The following is a 12,335-nucleotide window of genomic DNA, read 5'->3' on the forward strand; positions in this document are numbered from 1 at the left end:
CATATCTCCAAGCTGACAAAATATGACATTATGAGCATGTAGATCAACCATTTTAGCTATTTGTCGCACAACACATTAATAAGGTTTTAAGTGGTTAAACGTTACCATTGAAACAAGCCCTGAGGGCTTAATTGGTTTTTTCTTTTAGCATTATGTTCTATAAATCTGTGCCACCGTGTTTCTTTTTGCAAACTGTTACTAAAGTATTCAATCAATCAATCAATCAAAAAAATAGGGAAGAAACCTTGTATTTCCATATTTTAACTTTTCTTTTTTTCTCCATAAATTAATGCCCTATTTCATCATACAAGAGTATCGTACTAAAGTAGTGAAAATAGCCGATCTACAAGCTCACAATGCGTTGTGATGCGATGCGTTGTGAGCTTGTAGATCGGATATTTTCAGAAAATATGTTGGATTTACTTTGTATTCTTAACATGTTGACTCTTTCATAAATTATTCATAAATATACATTATTGTGAATAGATTTTCTATTCATAAATATAAATTATGTTGGATTTATTTTGTATTCATAAATATTAATTATGTTGGATTTATTTTGTATTCATAAATATAAATTATGTTGGATTTATTTTGTATTCATAAATATAAATTATGTTGGATTTATTTTGTATTCATAAATATTAATTATGTTGGATTTATTTTGTATTCATAAATATTAATTATGTTGGATTTATTTTGTATTCATAAATATTAATTATGTTGGATTTATTTTTATATTCATAAATATAAATGTTGTTGACTCTATTTTGTATTAATAAATATACATTATTGTGAATAGATTTTGTATTCATAAATATAAATTATGTTGGATTTATTTTGTATTCATAAATATTAATTATGTTGGATTTATTTTGTATTCATAAATATTAATTATGTTGGATTTATTTTGTATTCATAAATATAAATTATGTTGGATTTATTTTGTATTCATAAATATTAATTATGTTGGATTTATTTTGTATTCATAAATATAAATGTTGTTGACTCTATTTTGTATTCATAAATATACATTATTGGGAATAGATTTTCTATTCATAAATATAAATTATGTTGGATTTATTTTGTATTCATAAATATTAATTATGTTGGATTTATTTTGTATTAATAAATATGAATTATGTTGGATTTATTTTGTGTTCATAAATATTAATTATGTTGGATTTATTTTGTATTCATAAATATTAATTATGTTGGATTTATTTTGTATTCATAAATATTAATTATTGTGAATACATTTTCTATTCAGAAATATAAATTATGTTGAACTTAAGTATAATGTGTTGAATAAATTTTTATTCACAAGTATAATATCTCTGCTGTCGGGCAGAAACCAACTATATCCAAAATATTAACTTTTCAGGAAATTAAAACAACACTGCCTCATCAAAGTTGGTATGGTGACTTTATAGATACTTGAATGTGTCATCATACTATCATCACTTTACCCACATAATGTGTATCACTGTGTCTATCTTCTTATATTCAACCTTGTTGAATTTATTCTAAATGCTTTTGTCGGCAACTTCTCACCATAGTACTAGTTTGACTATAACTGTCCATCGTAACAGAGGATCATGGACTGAGTTCCTATACTCTCTGTCAGCATCAACTCTTTTAGTATATTTATACACACATGGACGTTCGTAACTTAACCAGTCAGCATTATAATTATACTTATGGGACCATTTAGGATAATATCTGTGTATCAGAGATGTCCAAGATGACCCAGACCAGGAGGTTTGGGCTATGATGATGTAATGCTGTTTTTGTGCTTGAATTCAATAAATCGTCTAAACTTTAATCTGAGTGATATTTACCATAATAACATGAGCACAGGGAACATTTGGTAACCCCTGATCTATGTAACACAAATGTTACTGCACAGCTGCAATGTTAGGACACACACGCACGCACGCACGCACGCACGCACGCACGCAGGCACGCACGCGCACGCACGCACGCACGCACGCACGCACGCACGCACGCACGCACGCACACAAACACACACACACACTGACTTTTTGTGTACCAGGTCTTATATCTTAACTTAAGACCTGGAGGTGTGGCCAATGCCTTTGGCTATTTTGAGTGGCCAAACAGCTTTGGCCACGCCTCCAGGTCTTAATTTAAGTCATAAGACCTGGCACTTAAAGGGGAAGACCACTCATTTTCAACATTGAACTATGTCTTTAATACACCTTAGAGCTGTTGTGTGGAAATAAGAAAAAAGTCCCCCCCCCTTCTTTGTTGCCTAGAAAAGGATAATTGATTGAGGTCATGTGATCAGTGACATACGCAGGGTGTACTTTTGGCTCCGCCCTCTCAGCCAAAAGTACACCCTGCGTATGTCACTGATCACATGACCTCAATCAATTATCCAGTTTTAGGCAACATAGAAGGGGGGGGACTTTTTTCTTATTTCCACACAACAGCTCTAAGGTGTATTAACAGGGGTGCACATAACTGGTGCGCAGGTGCGCATGCGCACCCAAAATAAATAATGCGCGGCACATCAGACGACGCGAGCCGCTTTTGCGTACCAACAGCTGGGACAGGAATTTTCAAGCTTTTATTTTTCAGCAAAACTAAAAAATAAAAGCCTGGAGATCGAGGCAAGGAATTTACTTCCTGAAGCCACACTCACACAATCACGCTAAAGCACGCGTCGGCCCCATGGAAAGCCATTAGGCGGAGGGGGAGACTCACGAGACGCATGCTGCACGTGATTGTGTGAGTGTCTCGCATCGCCTCGTGTGGAATAATCCATGATTATGAAAGATAACTGTGTATTATTATTGGTGCAACAGCAATGTGCTTTTATTGTCCTGCAGGAGTTAGCAAACATGTACTGTTTGAGGTGAGCCTAGTGGTACAGAGTGGGCAGAGGCAGGCTCCCTGCTGTGCTCCTGAGCTTCAAAGAGTTCTTGCATATTAGAGACAATAGGCCTTTGCGTGGAAGACAGGGAACAGGTCTCGCTATCAGGTGGGGGATTTCTAAACAAAAGAGATAGCAACTCCGAGCGGGGGAGCTCTGAAGAGAGCTAGAGCTCCTATTTGAGAGTCTGCCATTGTGTGACAGGAAGCGGCAGGCAATCGCAAGGCTTTGTGGGTAATCACTACTTCCAGTAGGCTGGTCACCTCCTTGGAGGCGGGCCTTGTGCGAGAAGTTTATAAAGGAGCCTGTCTAGGAACAGACTTCAGATTCGATAAGTAACTGGCCATGGGTTGTCCCTCGAATATGGGTTCTTGAGTGACCCATTGATCATCTGGAAGAGAGTGGGTAGTCAATAGTAAGTAAAGCATTGTAAATGATTGTATGTTTGATGTGTTCATAATGGGATGAAGTCATATCTTAATACTGTGAATGTTCTGTGCTTGTTTTCTCTCTTACCAGGTTTTATTACCTATTTACCTAAAACCTGTCCCATAACCAGGCCTAATATTTTGTTACAACTCACTTCTCATCTTAAAGAGACAGTGTGTTTTCATTCCTATGGCTATAGGAGTTTTTATACTGTTATTTCTTTATATAACACGCATAATTCAATTACTTTTAGTGTGTCATATCTTTACAACAACACAAAAATCACACAATTATACCATCCGCTTCAAGGGCCTAATACCTATCTAGCTCTTACATAGGCTACCACGGTTTTATAATTGTTTAATTACTCTGTCACACTTAAACTCGAAAGATAATCTAGTAGTTTAATTACTTGGTAATTTGACTTCAATTATTATGTGAACCTCTTCTAGGACCACCTAAAACTCATCTAGTTTCACATAGGCTCCCTCGGTTTTATAATTGTTTAATTACCCTGTAACACTTCAACTCGAAAGATAACCTAGTAGTTCAATGACTTGGTAATTTATACTTAAACTCTGAAGGCCTTATTAAAAGCCAGTAAAGTTTAATAACTGTTATACCACATATAACACGGTTAATCAATTTAAACTCCTAGATGTCTCTCTTAAGAGACACTACAGTTTAATTACTGCGTAATTTAACGCTTAAACCCTAAAGAAATCCCCTCCGGGGATTACAGTAGTTTTATTACTGTTCACTTTTATAGCCAACCTAGTTTTCTGCTTTGTGCAGAGTTAAACAACGGTTACTAAGCCCAAATGAAAGGGTAGAGAGAGGAGTGAGTCTAAGACATTTGGTACGAGTAATGCCTTAGACTCACTCCTCTCTCTACCCTTTCATTTGGGCTTAGTAACCGTTGTTTAACTCTGCACAAAGCAGAAAACTAGGTTGGCTATAAAAGTGAACAGTAATAAAACTACTGTAATCCCCGGAGGGGATTTCTTTAGGGTTTAAGCGTTAAATTACGCAGTAATTAAACTGTAGTGTCTCTTAAGAGAGACATCTAGGAGTTTAAATTGATTAACCGTGTTATATGTGGTATAACAGTTATTAAACTTTACTGGCTTTTAATAAGGCCTTCAGAGTTTAAGTATAAATTACCAAGTCATTGAACTACTAGGTTATCTTTCGAGTTGAAGTGTTACAGGGTAATTAAACAATTATAAAACCGAGGGAGCCTATGTGAAACTAGATGAGTTTTAGGTGGTCCTAGAAGAGGTTCACATAATAATTGAAGTCAAATTACCAAGTAATTAAACTACTAGATTATCTTTCGAGTTTAAGTGTGACAGAGTAATTAAACAATTATAAAACCGTGGTAGCCTATGTAAGAGCTAGATAGGTATTAGGCCCTTGAAGCGGATGGTATAATTGTGTGATTTTTGTGTTGTTGTAAAGATATGACACACTAAAAGTAATTGAATTATGCGTGTTATATAAAGAAATAACAGTATAAAAACTCCTATAGCCATAGGAATGAAAACACACTGTCTCTTTAAGATGAGAAGTGAGTTGTAACAAAATATTAGGCCTGGTTATGGGACAGGTTTTTTAATATAGGTTCACAGAATTATCACCGGAGTAATGAACCAGTGCTAGTGTGAAGAAATCAGCGCCGAAGAAGTCGGTGTAGGGACAAAGAGTCTCAACTAACACAGCCTGGAGAAGGTCAGATCCACGGAGGAGACAGGGGACGCGGAGCCGGCGGCGAGGACGGAAACAGCTGTTGCTTGATGAAGGAAGGACAGCTACTATTGTCGAGACCGTACGGGCGCTGAACCTACCGGGAAGAGACTAAAGCAGGTTGCTATGAACAAAGCCACAGCTTGCGAAAACCGTGGAAAAGGACTGTAGATTTGGGGATGCTGCGTGCCAACAAATTCTATTGACTGAGCTAAGAGTAAGGAGCTAGGAGGCAGGGGCTAGAGGCTAACCACAGGTTTTGTAGCCAGGCTACCGCTAAGAGTTTGATTAGCGTACCAGAGAAGGTTAGAAGCTAAAGCCATCCGACCTGAGGGCTACCATTAGTGTTACTAGTTAAGAAGTGCAAAGCTATCAATTCTATTGTCTGAGACACCGCTAGCTAACAGTGCTAAGCTAACTCTTCCATTGTCTAGCACAGTGCTAAGCTAACAGCCACTGAGAGGGGGTGGGGAAGTTGCTACCAGTAATTCAATGTTTAACCAGACTTTATGATAGACTGATACTGTGAGTAACTAGATGATTAGTGTACAAGAACAGGGGATCAATGGTAATCATTGTGGGTTAAATACTAGAATGTACATTGGTAGAGCAAAATATATCCTATCCAGTATTAATTAACAAAATTAACTAATGTAAGTAGACCATTAAAAGGCTTCTTGCGTGGAATGCTAAACAGGGTGGGTGCTATTACAGGTTAAACACAGTGTTAATTAATTATTGTTGCTATATAGCTAAAGGCTGAACAATACTACTCCTTGCTAAAAATAACTGACGATTGCTGTCACAGCCCTTTGAAGTAAGACTAACTAAGAGACCTTATACCCAAACAGGGGAAATGGCAGAGTTAGCTGAAAGAGTGAGAGCAGCAGAATCAGACTTTGATTGGCAAATAGTGTTGGCTGAAGATGATATGTCTTTTCAGTGGCAGCCCAAAGAGCTAGCCACAAAGAAAGAGCATCTGAGGACAGTTTTTACTAGACTCTATGAGATTACAGGTGATTATATCACCAAGCTTATAGAAAGTGGCAGCGACGCATCTGAGGTTTACAAGATGATAGAAGCTTGTGAACAGAGGTTTGTAGAGACAGACCAGAAATTTGTGATCTACTTTTGGTCCAACTATGTGGAAGTGCAAATGCACAATCTAGTCCAGGAATTAGTGCAGGCTTTAGAGGAGGCTGAGAAGATCAGCTCACAGGCCGCGTCCAGCATGGCGCAAAATAAGAAAGGGCGTGAGTTATCTAGGAGACTCGGTTATCTTGAGGAAGCAATGCTGGGGTGGGAAGGCCATGTCTCTAGGCTTAAGGAAACAGAGATGTGCAATAAATATCAGCAGCTGAGGGAAAGAAAGGAAGCCCAGTTGACCAAATGGTCAGAAACCAAACTGAGTAAGCGGGCCGAATATGGCTCAGAGGAGCTCCCAAAGTGTGAGGCAGCTCTGACAGTCTTGATGGGAAAAGCACAGTATACAGCTAATAGCTTGCGTGATCTACCTACAGAAGAGATTGATCCAGCGTTACATTGGTTCAGAGACGAATGTTTTAAAGTATTCCAAATTACTTTAGATTCTGAGCGAAGGGCCCGTCATGCCGACAAATCTGATATTCGCAAGATAAGAGAAGCCTGTCTGTTGGTCTGGGTTGAGGCAGAGAGGGCACTCCAGGATGAGTATGGGTCCCGCTTCACACAGCCCGGAGTGGGTGATCCACATTCCCCTGCTGTGGGGGAAGGGCAAAAGACTATCTCCACAGACAAGGCAGCAGATTCGGTCATAAAGCAGGAAGCAGACCACGCTGCAGAGGGGGTTTGGAATGTCACACCTACAGCTGGATCAGATGGGCCAGCAGACCTCAGAGTCAACCTAGATGGCATCACTACTGCAAGGGACAACGCAGAGACCCCTTTCCACGCTGCTCCGAGGGAGGCAGGGACCCCTTTCCACGCTCCGAGGGAGGCAGAGACCCCTTTCCACGCTGCTCCGAGGGACCACGCGGAGAAGGAGGTCAATCCCGAGGAAGTAACTGCGGAGAACCAGTCACTGGAGATCGAGAGAGCAGCTTCGATGGACAACGCGGCGGAGGGATATCTCCTCATCACGACACGCAGGGAAGGCGCCGAGGAGGTCGTGACGGCCGGCGGAGAGGAGCCATCGGCGGTGGGGGAGGTGCCACTGGAGATCGCGAGAGAAGCGAGAGAAGCTGCAGGGGAGACCCCATTCCACGCTGAAGAGGGAGGAGACCACGCCGGGGAGGGTCCAGAGGGAGCCAACGTCGCAGATGAGCAGACCGCCAGGAAGGCAGCTTCAATGGACGTCGCCACGGCGGTGAAAGTCTTCACCAATCCCATCGACGCAGAGGGGAGCCAGTCACTGGAGGTCGCTGAACCAGGAGAGGAGCCGGCGAGGGCGTCAGTGGACGCCACTGCTGCAACGGACGTCGCCGCCGGCAGGGGACCAGCTACCAGCGGACCGGTGGCGTTCAAGAAGAAGGGATCCGAGTCGCCTGGCAAGGGTGGCGTTCGCTCCAAGGGCCCGTCTAAGAAAGGTGGCAGGCAGATGGCCCAAAGCAGACCAGTCAGGCCTGTCAAGGGTGGCGTTTGCTCCAAGCCCCTGTCTCACAAAGGTGGCAGGCAGAAGGCCGAAAGCAGACCAGTCGGGCCTGTCAAGGGTGGCGTTTGCTCCAAGCCCCTGTCTCACAAAGGTGGCAGGCAGAAGGCCGAAAGCAGACCAGTCGGGTCTGTCCGAGATCGGGGGCTGGGCGCCTACCCAGCACCCCCAAAACCACTCAGAAGGAAGTCTGAGTGGGTGTGGCCCCTGCGAGCGCCCGCTCGGAAAGAGAGGGGCGGAGTGCTACGTCAGGTCATTTCAGTTCTTACCGCCAGGATCCAGGGAAAGAGAATGCTTCGTCCTGGTGGGGCTGGAATAACTAGAAGAAAAAAGGTGAAGATTAAAGATACACTAACAATCCCTTCTCCACCCTCGAAGGAGGGGAAGAGGGCCACCAGGTGGAGCAAAGCCCCACGCTCTTTCTTGGCAGCGGCCGAGAAGAGCCCCCAGTTGGATGTTGCTAAAAAAGCAGTTCCACTGGTGGCTGGTGGTGCCAGCAAAGTGACGCTGGCGAACGAACTGACATTTGCACTGCCACCCTCAGAGTAAGGGAGCAGTGCAGATGGAAAGGTCCATGAGAAAGCGGCATGGCAGCTGTGACTGGCTAGACAAGGGTTTAGGCCTTTGCAATAGGCTTGACTAACAGGTCTATCCAGTTATTAGCTGTGGACAGTGGTACGCAGTGCGGACAATAAGCGAAAAAGATGCCAACGTGGTGTCTAAAAAATCGAAATGTCTTATTTGAGCGACTGTTTACTTAGGAATTTCGAGAGATATTGTGTAAATGAATGTATCATTTGTAGTGTTTACGATATTACCAGAAGAAATAACTTGCATAATGAAATGTATTAATTTACTGCCGACTATATGCCACTAAGTCAAAATGCAACAATAATTTGGAAGGTTCTTCCATGCAACAAAATTATTCTTAACTGATGTTAACTCATGATCTGAGTAATCAGGCCTTTTTGAATTGCTAATTTGTTGATTGTATAAAAAGCATTTTGGGATGTGGGCTAGAAGTTTAAATGCAGAGTGAAGTTTCTTAAAGGTAAGATTGTAGATCAGCCATTTTAAAATCTTTTAAACCCTTTAACCAAGTTACTATGTCAATTGTCATGGCAACATGCCCTAAATAGGACATTGACTTACTAGGGAAAAAAGTGGGAGAAGAAAAGTTTTCCAAAACAATTTGAATTCCTAAAAGTTTGAAAATGACAAATTGAGAAAGTTAAGTTGAACTGTAAATTATTCCAAAATATGGGTTTAGAGCCACTTAAAGACAATGTGTGAAAATTGTGTTGAGAATGTAACCTGTATGAGTGTGGGATCAGAGCAGTTTACAGAGATGAAATCGAACTTTTCCGCCATACTTTCGCCAATTACTGACCTAAGCCATGATTTAAGAAGCCAAAAAAGCTCACAGTGAAATGGTGGTAGTAGAGGTTGGTTGTGAGAGAACTGAACATGGTTCAGTTATCACAGGTGGCAGGTGTGGAATAATCCATGATTATGAAAGATAACTGTGTATTATTATTGGTGCAACAGCAATGTGCTTTTATTGTCCTGCAGGAGTTAGCAAACATGTACTGTTTGAGGTGAGCCTAGTGGTACAGAGTGGGCAGAGGCAGGCTCCCTGCTGTGCTCCTGAGCTTCAAAGAGTTCTTGCATATTAGAGACAATAGGCCTTTGCGTGGAAGACAGGGAACAGGTCTCGCTATCAGGTGGGGGATTTCTAAACAAAAGAGATAGCAACTCCGAGCGGGGGAGCTCTGAAGAGAGCTAGAGCTCCTATTTGAGAGTCTGCCATTGTGTGACAGGAAGCGGCAGGCAATCGCAAGGCTTTGTGGGTAATCACTACTTCCAGTAGGCTGGTCACCTCCTTGGAGGCGGGCCTTGTGCGAGAAGTTTATAAAGGAGCCTGTCTAGGAACAGACTTCAGATTCGATAAGTAACTGGCCATGGGTTGTCCCTCGAATATGGGTTCTTGAGTGACCCATTGATCATCTGGAAGAGAGTGGGTAGTCAATAGTAAGTAAAGCATTGTAAATGATTGTATGTTTGATGTGTTCATAATGGGATGAAGTCATATCTTAATACTGTGAATGTTCTGTGCTTGTTTTCTCTCTTACCAGGTTTTATTACCTATTTACCTAAATGTATTGTATGTGTTATTAGTAAAATAAATCACCTTATAAGACATTTGGTACGAGTAATGCCTCACTCCTCTCTCTACCCTTTCATTTGGGCTTAGTAACCGTTGTTTAACTCTGCACAAAGCAGAAAACTAGGTTGGCTATAAAAGTGAACACCTCGCATTGCCTCGCTGCGTGCACGCAGCCAGCAGCGGCTGTTAGAGGCACTCGTCACCGATGATGAACGCACCGTAATGGTGCAAAATATGCCGTGAGCGACCCAATCTGGTGGATAAAAGCAGCGCAGCACAGGGCACCAACCTTGGGGGCTTCACCAAACGGTGTGAGGAAAATTCCCCTTTAAAGAGAGTGCAAAAAAAAACATGATTTTACATTTGAATATAATAATTAAAGAAATGAATTAATATTAAACAGGAAAACAAGAATTAAATTACAGTGTGTTATAAAACTAAATATATTGACTATTTTGTCAACAAATAAAAACTAGACTAGACTAACAAAAATGTTAGTGAGGGACTAGTGGAGAAGAGATCCAGTAGAACTAAAAGACAAGTCAGTTTATGTAAGTGGTCTTCCCCTTTAAGACGTGCAAAATAGGGCCCAGGTGTCACATCATGGAAGGTCAGAGAGAGAAGGATGAGGCTGGCAAGGCACTGCGTCAGGCACCTGGAACTAGAGGCAAGCAAACTGACACTGTGGGAGCTAACCCAGGACACAGCTAGGAGGGGAAAGAGGTGCACCACCTACGTAGACACACTGCAGTGTCACAGTGGAGCCAGTAGGAGGTGCAACACCTACGTAGACACACTGCAGTGTGACAGCGGAGCCAGTAGGAGGTGCACCACCTACATAGACACACTGCAGTGTCACGGTGGAGCCAGTAGGAGGTGCACCACCTACGTAGAAGCACTGCAGTGTCACAGTGGAGCCAGTAGGAGGTGCAACACCTACGTAGACACACTGCAGTGTGACAGTGGAGCCAGTAGGAGGTGCACCACCTACGTAGAAGCACTGCAGTGTCACCATGGAGCCAGTAGGAGGTGCAACACCTACGTAGAAGCACTGCAGTGTCACAGTGGAGCCAGTAGGAGGTGCAACACCTACGTAGACACACTGCAGTGTGACAGCGGAGCCAGTAGGAGGTGCACCACCTACGTAGAAGCACTGCAGTGTCACAGTGGAGCCAGTAGGAGGTGCACCACCTACGTAGAAGCACTGCAGTGTCACGGTGGACCCAGTAGGAGGTGCACCACCTACGTAGACACACTGCTGTGTGACAGCTTAGCTATAACACTGTATAGACCCTGATGTTAGAAGGAGAGTGTGGAGGGCAGGAGTCCTGAGTTGGTGTTGGCTAGACCACACTCTCACATCACATCACATCAGATCGCATCACAATTCATAAAACTGATGAAAAATGTATTCAACTTGAAAATGTCTAAACTAAAGTGTTCGTGGCCCACCCATCTGACCTCTTAACACGGCAGCCTTTTCAGCTGCCGTGTTAAGAGGGTCGGTCGGTCTGTCTGTCTGTCTGTCTGTCTGTCCGTCCATCCATCCAGACACAGCGCGTCCAGACGCAGCATAAACTTGTACTTTTGGAACAATATTTACATTTTTGAATATGGAATCATTTTTAACGTTTTTAGACAAGGTCAAGGCTCACTTCATTTGTCTCCCACTACAGCCTAAAGGGCTTCAGAAGCTACTCTTAACACACACACACACACACACACACACACACACATACACATACACATACACACACACACACACACACACACACACACACACACACACACACACACACACACACACACACACACACACACACACACACACACACACACACACAGTGGGTTAGGTGTGTACTACAACATACAGTGGATAGAAGCCCTCGAGATAGTCCCCACCACGACCACTGTGGCTTCCAGCCTGACCTCTGAAAGAATGAGCATCAACTCACTCAATATAAACAACATGTAACCCAAGCTGAATATAAATATAAACACTGTTGTGCTTTTCTTCCATATTTTAAGTCTTACCTGTGTTTCTATGGGTCAGTCTAAGCCGGAGAAGTTTGTGGCGTCTCAGCTCAGGTCTCGTACTGTAACTGACAAGTGTGAACAGGTCTTCATTTCAGATCTCACAGCAGTTGGTTCATACCTGTCTATAAAAGATGACACATTCTCAGGTGATTTAGAACAGTCAGGTGTGTCGGTGCATTCAGGTAAACCAGCGATATAGAGAGAGAGAGAGTTGTGCCACACTTTGATGTTTATCAACCTTTTTTTGTGCCAAGGCACACCTGGCATAGCCAAAAGATCCCAGGGCACACCTAGACGGTATATATATATATATATATATATATATATATATATGTAAATATATATACCGTCACACACACACACACACACACACACACACACACACACACACACACACACACACACACACACACACACACACACACACACAC

The sequence above is a fragment of the Gymnoscopelus braueri genome (assembly GCF_963280865.1).
Source record: "Gymnoscopelus braueri genome assembly, chromosome: 19".
In the NCBI taxonomy this organism is placed as follows: Eukaryota; Metazoa; Chordata; class Actinopteri; order Myctophiformes; family Myctophidae; genus Gymnoscopelus; species Gymnoscopelus braueri.